This window comes from Balaenoptera musculus, chromosome 14, assembly GCF_009873245.2.
Source record: "Balaenoptera musculus isolate JJ_BM4_2016_0621 chromosome 14, mBalMus1.pri.v3, whole genome shotgun sequence".
In the NCBI taxonomy this organism is placed as follows: Eukaryota; Metazoa; Chordata; class Mammalia; order Artiodactyla; family Balaenopteridae; genus Balaenoptera; species Balaenoptera musculus.
Genome location: NC_045798.1, coordinates 37763073 through 37776360, shown reverse-complemented (window position 1 = coordinate 37776360; position 13288 = coordinate 37763073). Strand labels below are relative to the sequence as shown.

Sequence of the window (13288 nt, the reverse complement as noted above, 5' to 3'; positions counted from 1 at the left end):
AAAAATCAGAGAAGTATTCTAATGGATTATCCCACTAAAAAGATCAATCTAAAAAATTTATAACAGCCTCATAATTATAGCCAGTTCCACCCAACTGTGAATTCCTAGAAGGTAGTAGTCATGCTGCAATCATTTTTATAACATCAAAACTGGCATAGTATTTGTTGCACCACAGGTTTAATAAATGTCCACTTAATGAATGGAATACACTTTATTTGTCTGAGAAAGTCCAGGGTCAAGTCTGTGGGTCAGTTTTTTACCCTAACTTTTATTTACCTGGTATCTAATTTTATTTCAAATTCTAGACTCTAAAACATTTCCTTAAAATTTTATCAATATAAAAACTTCAACTGCAGTAGAGCCACATATTTAAATAAGGCTGAAAGAATATTAGAAAACATCTGGCCCAACTGTACCCCCGTTTCAAATGGTGAAGCTGAGGCCTATGAAGTTCAATGAATTGACCAAGGCCACACAGCTCTTCACTGTCACAAGTGGAATTAAAATCCAGATGGTCTTCTACCTTTTAGTCTTGTCCTTATTACACCATGTTACCTTCTCTGCTCCTTTTCAAATGCCTGACTGCTATTAATTAAAAAGTATCCAGGGACTTCCCTGGTGGTCCAGTGGTTAAGGCTCCACGCTCCCAACGCAGGGGGCCTGGGTTCGATCGCTGGTCAGGGAACTAGATCCCGCATGCTGCAGCTAAGACCCGGCGCAGCTAAATAAATAAATATTAAAAAAAAAAAAAAAAAGTATCCATAATATGAAAATACTAATTGCATCAGAACAAATGTAAGAAATCAATAAACTTGGGACTTCCCTGGTGGCGCAGTGGTTGAGAATCCACCTGCCAATGCAGGGAACATGGGTTCGATCCCTGGTCCGGGAAGATCCCACATGCCGCGGAGCAACTAAGCCCGTGTGCCGTAACTACTGAGCCTGAGCTCTAGAGCCCACGAGCCACAACTCCTGTGCCCTCGCGCTGCAACTACTGAAGCCCGCGTGCCTGGAGCCCGTGCTCCGCAACAAGAGAAGCCCGCGCACCACAACAAAGAGTGGCTCCCGCTCTCCACAACTGGAGAAAGCCCGCACAGCAATGAAGACCCAACACAGCCAAAAAAAAATCAATAAACTTGCCATGAAACAGTTGTAAGTATTAACTTATGCAGCAAAAGCCACCAATTTTCTCCACCCCACCGCAATTTCTACTTAACGCTAAGAAACTAAAAGTTACATTAAAAAATTAGAGAAGTGACTAGCCTCTGTAATCAGTTTAAGAAAACCTAAGGTCTACATATATTGTTAGGAACAGAGGCTGAAACCAGACAATCTTTAGGTTTCAGTGGTCAGTCTTTTCCTCCCAGTACTTCCTGCCTCCACCCCCACCAATAATTCAGCAGACATACCCTATGACCTATGCATTCTTTCACAGATTACATCAAGAAAGCAAGGATTTCTTTTTCTTTTTGTCCTTGGAATATACGAATATTATCACAATTATAATACTGACTGTCACTAATACCATGATAGGATACCCCCGCCAAAAAAAATGTTTTTTTAAATTTTTGGCTGCACTGCGTGGCATCAGGATCCCCGTTCTTCGACTGGAGATCGAACCTGCACTCCCTGCAATGGAAGCATGGAGTCTTAACCATTAGACCACCAGGGAAGTCCCCCAGATGTATTTTTTTTTACAATCTAGGATCTTGGGCTTTCAACATTCACTAAAATAGTAAAAAAAACACTTATTTAAAATAAACCTTACTAGAAACTAGTATAGCCCCAACTACAAAGAGTTTCCAGTTTATGTTAGAAATATCAAAATGACCTTTAAGTTCACATTTAAAGTTTAAACTTTTTAAACAGTTTTATAAAATCATTTTCTAGACCAAAACTTTTGAGGGTTAAAGATCTAAAGAACTTGTTTTAACATCAGCTTCTGAAAAAGTACTAAGCTACTTTTGTAAAATTTTACTACAGGTATACCTTAAAAACATGTTGTGTGGGGAGAAAGTCTGTATATATAAACTCATAAATATACACAGAACCACATCCCTGAATACAACTCAAAAGGATTTATTCTATTAGAGACTGTTCTCAAAGATTGATATAAAACAGTTCCTTGCCACAGTGAGTTCTAAGTCAAGTATATCACAGTCATGGAAAGAAATAATTAGAATGCAAGGAGAAATGTGCTTTGATACCAGCGTTCTGTGGGAGCACAGAGAAGGGGGTCAACACACCACTGTCTTGTTAAGTATGTGCCACGATAACAATGTGTACTTGTTAATGTTCAAGTGTACAGTCTTCCGTACTTCTTCCTTCCTTCTGGTTATACCAGTTTGAGAGCTACTTCTCCCAATACTCTCTATTCCCCATCCCAAATTAGCCAAATCCTGAACCACTAAATTCCAAAGCCAGAACGAGCAACAGGAATTGTCTAGATTTTCCAGCGGTAGTGGTAAACGAGAGGACAAGATGCTGCTGCTCTTTGCTTGGCACACTGAGCAACGTTTTAGAGGCAGCAAAATTTGCCTGCGGCCTCTTCCAGTCTGGGGCTTGCCATAGAGAGCTGATGCTGTATCTGCGTTTGCTGAGGTCCATCTTCTCACACCTCAGGAATAAAGAACAACAGGAAAAATAATCTAGGGTTCCTACTTGCAAAACTCCAGCAGTCACAGGGGATATGCCATGCGCAGCTAGTTCTAGAAATAATCCCTTTTGAAGGTCTTCCACTTCCTGGAAGAAAAGCAGGGAGTCCAAAGAACCTGCATATCAGCTCTGCCACCCGCCAAGCAACAGTAACAGCAGCAGCACTTCGAAGAGACACGGGTTAAAACGGCACAGAGTATATGGTATACGCTTCAGAGAACCTGAAATCACATATATACGCAAATTAGGGAAACTGAAGGGCACTGCTGTCCCCGGTTGGGGGGCGGCGGGGGGGAGCAGAGGCATAGCTCAGCCCATCGGTAACCTCACTGTACATTATCCTGTACTCTGAAATTACAGGATTCCCTTTCTTTCCTGGAGTGAGCTTCAAGATCTTAAAAAGTAACACCAGGTAAACCTAACCCAGACCAGGATGTGTTGCTATCAAGTCTGCTAGTTCCAAGACAACAGTGGCGCTGCTGCAGCCAACGATTCCTTGGCACACAGACACGTTAAAATGATCCTGGCAGCGGCACTGGCTCTTCTCTTTCACCCTCTTGTTACTCTAGCTCCTTTTGCTAAATCTGCCTCTGAGTTTAGACAGGAGCTGGATGGTTCATAATCACCCAGCAGCTGTAGCTGAGCAATAGGCAGCCTAATTGTGGCGCCGGAGCAGCTGAGAGGAAGAAAAGAGAGACTACATACCCTACCATAGCCACACAAACCGCCGCACACACTACCAATCAGATACCAAGGTACTTTAACAGGAACAGATGATTTCCTTTAAAGAAAAGCAGTTATACCTCGCTAGAGGAACTTGTATTTGTATTACAGACCTGTTTAAACGTGAACTGAAGGTGACCTAAGCCATGTAGGGTTCTGAACAATGGAAGATCTTAACTAAAACTTCCTGTAAATATTCACACAACAAAGCCAGCACCACAAACATCACCTTTGTAACATAACTGAAAGTTCCTGTGATATAAGAACTTGGTACAGCCATGATCTCCTCTTCAGCTCTACATTACCACAGTGCAAAGCAACCACGCCAACAACTACCACAGCAAGCCATTACACAAAGCAAGTAAAGTAGCATAAGGCAGCGATTCACAGCATTTTGGAAACTCCAACACCATAACGTCATTTGAAACAAAACACCATTTCTTTAGGTGCTATACAGCACATCTTCATAAAGTCTGAGTAAATGAAAACTTATTTTATGCTGAGAATTTTAAGACATCCTTAAGAATATCAAATCGCAGGCTGAAATTACCAATCTAAAGAATTATTGTTCCAGAAAACTGAAAATGGATGAAAGACTTATTACCTTGATGCCATAGTTAAATTTTGAGTCTTAACTGTCATGTTATCATAATCTTCTGAAAAATAGGGCATATTTTATATTTGATGACAGAACAGTGTTCCCTAGTTTAATAAACATTTTGATTACCTACTACTTGTCATGTACAACATACAAAACTGAAGAGGATTTAAAGTTAGTTAAACCTGGTGTATTTCCTCAAAATATTAACATAATTAACATATGTTATTTACCTGTGAAAGTAGTTACATACGCCAGCTGGTATTTCCCAGTTATGGTTTAATAGGTCTAACCCTGTTTGCAAAGGGCAGCCCAGCAGTATTCTAAAGTCAGTCACCAAATACTAAGTCCTTTAGCGAAACACCTTATACACTGTAAAGTACATTACACACAGGCTTCTTTAAAAAGGGAAAAAAAAAAGTTTCACATAAACTAAAACACAGACACAGAAAACCAATCATGGCTTAATGAACTATACACTTGAACTATACCACCATCAGGGTAAAGAACTTTGCCACCACTTCAGGAGCCAGGTCCCAATCACAGCCTCCTCCCTCCTCTTTTATCTTTACTTTTACAGAAATCACTTCCTTGCAGGTTTTTAAAAAATACAGTTTTACCCCCCGAGTTTGCATTCCTAGATACCAGACCTTAATACTGCTCTCTAAAAATGTTTGACGTTAGGCTTCTTTTATTAACATAATGCTAATAGAAACTAATAATAAATAACGTCTACGCTAAACAGACTCACTAGATTAAGAGCTAAACATATTTATAAAGAAAAATTACATTAATAAATTATTTACTGCCTAAAAGGATGCAAATTTGAACTCTACATAAACAACTCTTAAAGCATGTGTCGGTAATATTTCATTTACACTGGGTCCTTGCTATCTTTTAGGATATTTATTCTTTTAACATTACATACCATGAAGGAGATTTATTTGCATAGACGTTGATTTTTCAGCTTGAGAATTCACTGATTTAAAAAAAAAAAAAACTTGAACCATGTATTAATATTATACTTCAGCCATAAGACAAATTCCACCTATCCCAGAAGATAGGTCAAAGCTGTAATTTCACTTTCGGTTGAACAGAAAGGAGTCAATTTTGTGGTTTATGAAGTCAGCAAAAACGTACTGCAAAATTAAAGCTATTATAACATTATGGTGGTTACGGCAGAGTACATATTTTAAGAGCCCTTTTATACTTTATCCTGGAAACATGAATGTGAACTGTCTTGTACTTAGATTCAGATCAAAGTCATTTGTTTTTTTTCAAATTAGGACCCAATGAATTGTCAACCAGCATTAAAAATCTCCACTGAGAAAAAAAAAAAAAAAAAAAATCTCCACTGAGGTTTAGCTAATGTCCCAAAATTAAAATACAATTACACTTCCTTTTCTTAAAGGGTCAACTATGGCAGGGATCTAATATATTAGTAAAAACAGAACAAAACATAAATAATGAAATATAACTTTCTTACAGAATAGATGAAAATCACATGTGACACATACAAGATCCTTGGCTTCTAATACAAGACACTCTTTCATTACCTGTCCATTCAAAATGTTTCCTGTCCACTGTGTGCCAACCATTGTGCTAGTTAATACATTAGATTTACCACATACTTTGCCTTAAATGCCTACAGTCACGTGTACCTATTTAGTAATATTTTCCTTAGCGTGTAATTTAACCACAGATAATTTAACAGGATGGTTTAAACACACTTAGAATTATCAAGTTAACTTTGCCACTGCAATCCTGCAGTTGCAATGCACGAGTATACCACCATCATACACATGTATATGTGAGATCATCTATGTGAACACACATTCCGGTGGGAACATATACACATAATAAATGGCTTGAACATAAAAGTTTGATTCCAGTGGAGACTCAGCTTTTCATTTCCCTAACAATTTATAAATCGTCAGACCGTGTGTCATGCCGTGCCTGTTTTAATTAATGAAGCAGAAAATAATTCTACCAAATCCAAACCATGTTGGGTCCCACCCACTACAGAACAAAAATTAAAGCAGTCCCTACCCTACATCGGATTTGATTTTCTAAGAGCTTCTTAAAACAACGTTGCCCCATGCCCAATAAAGCAAAAGCTGGAAGCAATTATCAAGAAGAAAAACACACATTAAAACAAAATTTTCTGTAACACATGTCGACAGAGAACGACAGAGAACCGAACCAAATGGGAGACGGAGTGTCATAACACTAAAAGTGCACGCTGAACAGCATATTTCCCAACCCCCAACCCAAAACAAAGGAAAACTTTAACATGTTGCGGTTTTCAATCAAACCTAGCGCAGCGAGAGGCTCACCCGCTCGCCCCCCATCCCCCGCCCGCTCTCCCGACACAGTTGCCACCCGGCGTCCGCCGACAGGCAGACCCCCGACCCCGGGGACGGAAAGGGGCCGCTGCTCCCGCTCCTTACTTCGGCCAAAAGAAACCTCGCCGGCCCCTCGCCGGGCGGCCAGCACAACCTCAGAGACGCGGGTGCGGGTGTCCCGGCGCTCCCAGGACCTTAGGTCGGACTTGGGCGGGACCGGGAAGGAATGGACTGGGCGGAGACCGAGGCAGAGGGCGAGCAGGTAGCGCCGGGAAGGACACACGCCCGTCGGGCGAGCCGGGCCGGGGGAGGGGAGAAGTTTCTCCCCAACTTCCCGACTCGGAGCCGGCGGAGAGCGGCGGCGCCTCCGGGCGCTGGCAGGCGCCGGGCCTAGCGCTGCGGGGCCGGGATCGGCCGCCTCCTGCTCCGCCCGCGGGGCCCCGAAGCGTCCTTACCTGCGCTCCAGCCGCGCTCGTATGAGTCGCCGCAGCGGCGGGGAAGGGTGGCGGGGAGGGGGCGGCGGGCGGAGGGGAGGCCCGCGGGGCCCTCTCCGTCCTCCACCTCCTCGTCCCGGGCGCCGAGCGGCAGCGACGACGGCACAGCCGGCCGGGAACTCGCTACTTCAGGAGGGAATTCCCGGGCTCCCCAACCCCGCGGCCTCACGCTCCACCTCCTCCCCGCGCGGTACCCGCCCTCACTCCCGGCCCCGCCCCCCCGTGCAGGGGCGGGGGCGGGCTACCTGCGCGCGCGGCCGCCCGCTCACCGGAACTCGCGCCGCTCCCGACCGGGCTCCCGCGACCCCGCCTTCCGACGCCGGCGCGCGTCCCTTCGGGTTGCGGGCCGCCCTCCAGCCGTCCCGGTCGGCGGCGAGACCGAGTCACTAATCCCGACCCAACATGGCGGCGGGGTCCGGGGCGGATTCCCGAGGCGGCGCAGGCTGAGGGGGCGTGAGGAGGAGGCGCTTCTCCACACGGAAAGCAGGCCCACAGCGCCCCCTCCCCACGCGCGGAACCTGCGGCTCGGCTGCCGCGGAAGATAGGGTGGGGTGCCTCGGCCTTTCTCCTTTCCCCTCGCCCCGCTCTCTGTAGTGCCGAGGGCTTTGTTTTCGTGGGGGAGTACAGGAGTTTGGGGGTTGGCTGTTTGCTCTTCAGTACTATGCTTCCGCACCCTTTGTCGTGGATAGTAAAATCTCAGCCCAGCCAGGGGGGTGTTACTAACACCCTCATCACCAGCCTGATCGCCGTCCAGAAACGCTCGCGTCTGGCCTCCTTCCGATCCAGGGATCCTGTCCCAGCCCCAGGAGCTTCCTGTTGACTGTAGGTCGAACCAGCCTTGCCGGGAGAGGGAACCGAAGCCGAGTTTTGTTGGCGACTCTCCCAGTAATGGTGGCTTTGGCTTGTCTTGGGACAGCGTGTTCTCAGGCGATGCTGGCAACGTCCCAGAGGAGGAACTGGGGCAGGTATTATTGTCCCGTTTGACAGCTGTGGAAACTGAGGCTGCCACCGCAACGAACGTGGAGCAGCCACAACTAGAATCCTGCTCATCTGAATCCAAGCACCTTTCCTACTGGCCTTGCAGCCAGTCGCTGAAGCAGAAGGAAGAGGGTCCAGAAGGTCCAGAATGAACTGGGAAAAAATGAGGGTCATTCAGTGTCCAGAAGGGCTGAATATTGAGTGTCTTCTGCTGAAATCACTTCTGCCCTGACAGACTCTCAGATTAACTTCCTCTTCGTATTTCCTCTTTGGTGGGGTTATCAGAACTATTAATGTTGGGATTGTTGGTTTCCTTTGTGGTTTTTAGCGAAATTCAGAATCATCTTCGACAAATAAGAAATGGTACAATCATATGTGTCAGTATTCTGGTATTCTAGAAACTTAGGAAATGAATATAAGGGTTTGAAAAAAATTTTTTTTCAGCTCACTAAATGAGCCAAAGATAGGCATAGGCATTCACATTAACTAAAAGGTAACATCGTGCTTTATATGATTTAGCTGCTAAACTTCATTTGCCCTTGACTGTCTTGGGCATTAAAATTTTCATGTAAATTTATATTTAGCTTTTTTTTTTTTAACTAGAAAATAAATTCCTTGAGCTGCTACTTTTCTAAACTTCTATGTATTTTTTTGTCCTAAACTCTCAGCCTCAAAAAAATCAACTCAAAAATACTAGTTTACTCCAGCTCAAGGGATGAAGTGGCTTTGAAGATGTTCTGTATGGAGTTTTAAAGATGGGAGAGGGTGTCAGAATCCTACATGTTTTGTTATACTCACTTATCTTCACTTTTCTTCCCTTAACCCTCATTTTAATTCTTTTTATTACTTCATTCCCTGTTTTCTCTTTTGGAATATTCATCTAACAACATCAAGCTTCAGTCTGTAAATATTCTGGAGACTTTTCAATCTGGAGTCTAACTTATCTCCAGGCGTATTTAAAACAAACGGGACAAAGAGAATCTCTAAAGCCTCACTGAGTTTGGTATAATAGAAATTGCTTTCAAGTGAAAATCTGTTCATTTGTGAAAAGGACCAATGAAGAAGCACACCCCTGTGTCCCTCCCACACAGCAGGGAGGTCTGGTATGTATGGGTTAAGGAGTGATAAGGAACCTAAATCATGGAATCCCTGGGCGAGTCTGCTGGATGAAGAAGCTAGGGGAAAACTTGAAATAAATTAATGAAATAGGTTAAGTCCCTACAGAAGTGAAACACATCGTTTATTTAAGTTTATTAATGCTTACAATTATTTGACTGATGGAGAGCCTGAAGGATTTGGAGTTTCGTTGGGGCCCACTCCCTCTCACCCTGGAACATGTGATTTTGCCAGGAAGTGGTTGTGTGTGGAATAAACCTCTCCTGCCTGTGTCGGTCATCTGCTGCTGTTGCTGCTTGCATCACTGAGGCTGTGATGATGATTTTCTCTTCCTGGTAACTAGAGAGCCTGCAGTCCTACACAGGTGCAGGCACTGGTCTCTGCTCTTTAATGACTATCCTCACTACCACCCCCTCCCCCCCAAATGCCTTCCACCATAACCATTCAAAGCTTGGATCTCCTTAAGTCACGGTGCCTCGGGTTATCTACACCACCTCAGCCTTGCCTCCTCCACCTGGCCAATTAGGGCAAATATGAGGAGCCCTCTAAACAAAGACGGGGAAAATCGAGCAAAAGGCAAGTATCCATCCTTGAATGTTAGGTTGTTGTGCCAAGCTCTGTGGCGAGATGCCATACAATTTCTGCTGCCTTCATCACCTCCAGGACTGGTGCACACACCTGGGCAAGGTCTGTCTAAGAGAAGCAATCCACTGGATGTGTAAGGACACCTCCTACAATGAACAGATACAAGAAACGGCGATCTTATGTGAGCTGCAGCAAATCCAGCCCATCGTTTTGCCCTGTTTTGTTGCTCTCTCCAGTGTCTAACTTATTGCCTGCCTGGTCTACAGTCTTAGATTTCCACCCTGTGCCTGGTGTGCCTCCGCAGCTCCGGGACTATTTGTTGGAAATCTAGTCTTTGCTGTTGGAATCTATTTCGGCATCATCTAGGTTTATTTTTCTGACTTCAGTTCTTCCTAGTTCTCCTGTAGTTTCGTCCCAGGCCTGTTATACCTAGCGAAGTCCCTACCAGTGTCAGCAGCTCCAGCTCCCCGGGTACCACTCTGCCTGTTCCTAGATAGCCTTCGCCATAACTTCAGACTTTCATGCTCTCAACTTGGTTCACCACTCTGTTCTGTGACAGCAGTTTCTAAGCTGGATGGCACTTGGCATCTTCTCACATGCTGTCTGCCTTGCAGAATATAGCATGCAGTGGACACCTTTTGAGGGTGTCTGTTTAACCCAAGGTCCTCTACTCTCAGAACCAGTCCTCTCCCAATAGCCGGAGTGTAGCCCTTTGATCTGAGTACCCCCTACTCTCAGGCTCCAGCTTGGAATTTGGAATTTTGAGGGAGTGACACAAAGGTAACTCAGAGGTTATTCATGATGGTGTGGTGGAGTTCAGGGTCCAGTGGCATAAGGTGAGTGTCCAGGGGTAGGGAGGGTCCAGGAGCAGCAAGTGTGCAGTGCTGCTGGCGCCTGCATCCTAAGCAGACCATCCCTATGGCGGGACCTGGACTCTGCCCCGCCTCCCTTGGTTCCTGCCTGAGCCTGCTCCACCAATCCTCCTGTTCATTCTCTGAACTTCCAAAATTAAGTTCTCTTTCTGCTTAAATTAAGTGGAGACCTTCTGTTCTTTGCAAATAAGAGCCACTGTTAGTTTCTGCTACTTACTCATACTGCTGACAGTAAACTCAAGTGCTGTGAGGGCAGCACCTCCTGCCCCCTGCACACAATGGGGGTGGGTGAGGGCTGGGGGAGCTGGTTTTCAGAGAGAGGATGAAGCAGATGCATAGTGAGAAGCTTTTCTGGGGATAAGAGCTTGTAGGACCCCAATGCTAACTCTAGTTGCCTTGAGCCACATGTAACACCCCAAGAGTAGAACATAGCTGGCAAATCAGTCCCTCCTCCAGCTGCCAGGGGCAGTCATTGCTTTTTTTTTTTTTTTAAGTTTTTATTTATTTTTGGCTGTGTTGGGTCTTCATTGCAGTGTGAGGGCTTTTCATTGTGGTGGCCTCTCTTGTTGTGGAGCGTGGGCTCTAGGTGTGCAGGCTTCAGTAGTTGCAGCACGCAGGCTCAGTAGTTGTGCCTCGCGAGCTCTAGAGCGCAGGCTCAGTAGTTGTGGCGCACGGGCTTAGTTGCTCTGAGGCATGTGGGATCTTCCCAGACCAGGGATCGAACCTGTGTCCCCTGCATTGACAGGTGGATTCTTAACCACTGTGCCACCAGGGAAGTCCAGTCATTGCTTTTACATTGCAGCAGGCATCTACCCTTTCTCCCAGAGCACTACCTCCATCCTCAAAATCCTTCTCAACACAACGATTCAGGCAGCAAACACCTGAAATTGATGTTAGATGTTGAAACCCATTTGATACCTCTGCCCTATAGGCTTATAATTTCCTCCCAAGATCTATATGTGCAAGTCCTGTAGCCATTCCCAAGTGTTTGACCTGATACATTAAGCTGATGTGTGGTCAGTGTCTCTGACAGTGAGTATAAACACCACTGAAATTGCTACCAGATTGCTACTTCCTGGAAATCTTTACAAATGGGTTATAAAAAGTAGAACATAACTTTGCTTAAAGGCAAGAAGTTAGAATGTTTACCTACGTCAAAGGTTTAGAAAAGAAACTATAAATCAGTCATGCTCTTATCTCTTAAATAAACTAACATCAGATCATGAAACATAAAGGACTGGAATCAGGGAACTCTTTTTTATTAGATATTTTGCAAGCTAACACTGCAGTTGGGGTTTAAAAATACGTTTGGAATGAATCTATGTCTTTGAAAAACTCTTTTAACATTGTTTTAAAGCTAGGCTTTCTTTTTGCACTTTCAATGGTATAGATCATTATTTTTTGCATTGTGTCTGAGCAATTAAAATCTGACAAGATCTTATTATATGAGGTACACCATAATGCACTTTTAATTCTTTAGCAAAGTGTATTTACGCTTCTTTTACTTGTGCATGAAGAAGGCTTTTGAGTACTTGAAATAGCTACTTAATTGCTCTTCTTTCTAGGGGAATATCTTACATAAGAAATATCTAACATAAGATCTATGCTTTGATGAAATGTCTTAGGTCATGTGAATGAATTAATGTGACTGCAACACCGATACCAGGGTTGTAAAAACCATGGCTGTCTCTTATTGAGCCCTTACCATATGCCAGGTGCTTTACCTGAGTCATTCACTGAATCCTCATAATCACTCTGGAGGTTAGTAGTATTATTCCCATTTGCAGATTGGATCCCATTGCAGAAAAGAAATTATTTTTTAAATGTATTTCAATGACTATGTAAAACAGCATTTGTTTCTCCAAATTCTAAAATAATTAAAATTGGTAAACTGCCTGTATAATTAGGAAATATAAATAAGAAATGTGGGATTCTACAAATTTCATAGGAAATTCTTTAATGTATAATTTTGTATCTCTAAGAAAGGGTTGGGGACAAACTTAAAAAGATGTATGAGATTAACCTAAAAAGAATGAATTCAATTCAGAAAAAACTATGAATTGAATATTAACTTTCTGGAGATTAGTATTTGGCATCTATCAAGGCAGTCTTCCAATGACACCTCCCTCGAACCATGGTCTTCAGTTGAAGAACCAAATATCTGAGAAATGACTATATGTACAGCATATATAATTACCTGGGCAAATAAAAAATATGTAGGTTAAATGAATGTTAAGGTTTATATTTTTTAATTATATTATATTATATTATAATATATTATATATATTATATATATTATATTATATATATTTATATATAATTATATTATTAATATATAATAATATATATAAATAAATATATTTATATATAAATATATATAATATATATAATATAAATATAAATATATATATAATATAATATATTAAATATATATATTATATTATAATTATATTATTAAGGTTTATTAATCTGCCAAGGCTAGGTAACTGTAGTTAAGCCTTCCATGGTAACATAACTCAGTGATTAGAGTCAGTAAAACAGCTAGTCACCCAAACTAGGTAAGGTTGTTTAATATTTTAAAAATCAGCTGATTCATTCATAAAGCATTCATAGACTATCTCCTGACAAATTCTGTATATTTCAGTTTATGCTGTATTAAAAGAGATCTTATGACTTTATTAACTTGAAGGATTGGAAAATTAATGGCAGTATACTTTCTTTGTATTGAAATTCAACAAATTAAATATTAATAGATTTTCAAAGATTTTATGTGGATTTTTTTTTCAGGGAAAAAGGAATTAATATCCTACCAAATTTAATGTTAAAATACATAGTTTTCTTTTGGATATTCATTGGAGACTAATACAATCGTTTTTACATTTTATACCTAATTTAATTTAAAAAATTTTTTTGCTTTGCTTA

General features: G+C 42.5%; 1 protein-coding gene across 5 annotated transcripts in view; it reads right to left on the bottom strand.

Moving 5' to 3' along the window:
- YES1 (YES proto-oncogene 1, Src family tyrosine kinase) overlaps positions 1 to 13288 on the bottom strand; it is a 114991-nt gene that overhangs the window by 73855 nt on the left and 27848 nt on the right. For 2 of the 5 annotated variants that reach the window (XM_036822973.1, XM_036822974.1), the window contains exon 1: positions 6777 to 8421. The exons of 2 other annotated variants lie outside the window; for them this stretch is intronic. The gene's annotated coding sequence lies outside the window, so the exon portion shown is untranslated. Of the gene's footprint in view, positions 1 to 6776; positions 8422 to 13288 lie in introns of those variants that run through there. One more of the 5 variants, XM_036822978.1, reaches the window with a different exon arrangement.